The sequence below is a fragment of the Babylonia areolata genome, chromosome 4 (genome assembly GCF_041734735.1).
Source record: "Babylonia areolata isolate BAREFJ2019XMU chromosome 4, ASM4173473v1, whole genome shotgun sequence".
Lineage (NCBI taxonomy): Eukaryota > Metazoa > Mollusca > Gastropoda > Neogastropoda > Buccinidae > Babylonia > Babylonia areolata.
This window is the reverse complement of record NC_134879.1, coordinates 34,972,961-34,975,460: the sequence shown is the minus strand read 5'-3', so window position 1 is coordinate 34,975,460 and position 2,500 is coordinate 34,972,961. Positions and strand designations below refer to the sequence as shown.

At 39.0% G+C, this 2,500-nt stretch overlaps 1 protein-coding gene across 4 annotated transcripts in view; it reads right to left on the bottom strand.

Moving 5' to 3' along the window:
• The window catches only part of LOC143281105 (homeobox protein Meis1-like), a 335,401-nt gene that overhangs the window by 242,633 nt on the left and 90,268 nt on the right, over positions 1-2,500 (bottom strand). The gene's annotated exons all lie outside the window — the stretch shown is intronic.

Sequence of the window (2,500 nt, the reverse complement as noted above, 5' to 3'; positions counted from 1 at the left end):
GATAATAATAAATACATACCTCCACGGACTTTGGGGACAGTGGAAGGGAAGGAAGATTGAGGAGGAGGAGGAGGAGGAGCGGTGGTTGTGACGATGATGGTCGAGGTGGCGTCAGAGGAGGGAGGCAAGGGGGAAACACTCGTGGTGTTGCACACACATTATAGAAATAAATATATATTCACATATTTCCTGTCCTCCAGCATGCGACCGTTGGTTTGGTGGCCCGTGGTCCAGTTGTGATGTACACACACACACACACACACACACACACACACACACACACACACACACACACATTCGTGTCTTCTTATCACGGGAGCATTTCGTGTGTATTGTGTGTCCATCCGCACAGTTCTTGTCGTCCAAGATCACTGAAAGTTCTTGTTGTCTTCCTATTTTTTTCTTTTTTCTTTTCTTTTTTTTCTGTTTCTTTTTTCTTTCTTTTTTTTTCCTTTTAATCCTGTGCCACACACATCGGCGATTTTGAAGTGTTAATCACCCACACCACACCCACCACCCTGCGTGGCCTGCCGTCTCAGGTTGCACAGTCTTTTCGTTGAACAACTTAAAATCCACGCTGGAACACAAGTTTCGAGGGGGAAAAAAGGGGAAGGGGAGGTGGAGAAAATCAATTTTCAGTGTCGTTCAAAAAAATAAAGAAAAGAAAAGAAAAAAAGAGAATCGTCTTGAGTTCCTTAATACTGCCTGCACGCACGTCTCCAAAATGGTTTTGCACGTGAAACTCGTCGAGTGGGTTGGTTTGGGGTGGGTGTCGGCTGTCCATTATTTTGTCTGGCTTGCAACAAACACATCGCACAAAACGAAACCGGTGCTCCCCGAGCCTCGAAAGATGGGCTCTGTCGCCGATTGCAAACTGTTCACATCCATCTTTCGTTGTTGTTTTTTTGTTTTCTTTGTTGTTGTTGTTTTTTGTTTTGTTTTTGTTTTTGTTTTGTTTGGGTGGTTGGGGCTGTAGAGGTAAGGGCACCGTGGTGGGGTGGTGGGGTGGTGGATGGAAAGGGCAGCAGGGTGTGGGGGTGCGAGGGGAGGTTGTGGTTGTGTCTCTCCTGTGCACGGACTCTTTGTCTCCCATCTCCAACACAAAGCGCGGCTGTTGTCCACGTCCAGGGCGATGATGACAAAACATTAACACACACACATACATACATACACATGAAATACCATATCATGTTTGCTTTTGTTTTTGTTTTTTTTCTTTTCCCGTCCTGTGAAGTCGGTGGATGATGGAGGACTCTCTCTGTCCCACTTCTAGTTTCAGTGGTTTCATTTTGTTGTTGATTTTGCTTGCTGCTTTCCATGCGCTGGTCGGATCTTCCAAAACCATCCACAGTTCTCTCACATTCAGCACAAAAGGCTTGTTTGTTATCTTTTTTCCCCCTCAAAATTATATTAAATTTCAATAAGAAGGATCAATCCATGAACGGGGGAGGGTTAAAGACACAAGACAGGAGATGAGTGGTGAACAGTTCGCGGCAAGGTGTGCTGTTATATCCCCATTGCCCCGCGTTTTAGAATTTTTACTTGATCCAATTTTATCAATTTCTTAGAATTATAAAAAATGAAAAAAAACCCTCTTTTTTCTGTAGGTAATAGAGGCAGAAGATTAGAGGAAACATGTATCTTATTTCCACGATACTGCAGCTGCCGTTTTATCCACTAAGTCTTCACGATTCTACACGCTAATCCCGTCTTTTATCGTTCTTCACTTAATTATAATGTACAAATTTTATTTGATATCGCTGATGTATTTTTCTTTGTGTATGTACTTGCTACCCAAACATAAACTGCGCTACATTCTCAATATGTGTAATACGTGTAAATCATCAATCATATGATGTAGACATTTTGTTAAAAAATTCTTTTTTTTGTTTTCAGTCATCTAAATATATCAGTTCTTCCTTTTTGTTTTCGCTAATACCAGATTTGCACTACAAGACATCAATCGCTGAAGCTTTTTGTCGTCTTTGATCTGTGTATCTCAAGAGAAAAATTCATTTTCACACAATGTATTTCCCCATTCCCAGTAGACAGAGTCTGTTTCCGTATTCAAACTGCTTCTGATCTGAATATTATCTGCCTTGTTGTTTATCTTTTCCACTGAGCCATTCATAAGTTGTTGTTTTTTTTCTCCATTATACTTTATACTTTATTGTTCTCCCCCTAAAAAAATCATTTATTCGTCCTTTTATTACTGATATGTATATTACTGACAAAGTCTATTAATCTGTTATTTATTTGTTTATTTTAATACTTATGGATACTTCTGTTGATCTCCTCCTTCTCTATCTGTCACCGTCAGGATTACACTGTTCCCTCCCTCGACTCCAACTTCTAGATAAGTAAATAGATAAACAGACAAATAAATAAACAAGCAAACAAACAAAAACAAATTATTCAAATATATATATATATATATATATACATATATATGTATATATATATATATATATATATATATATATAATGAATTTAGATTAAA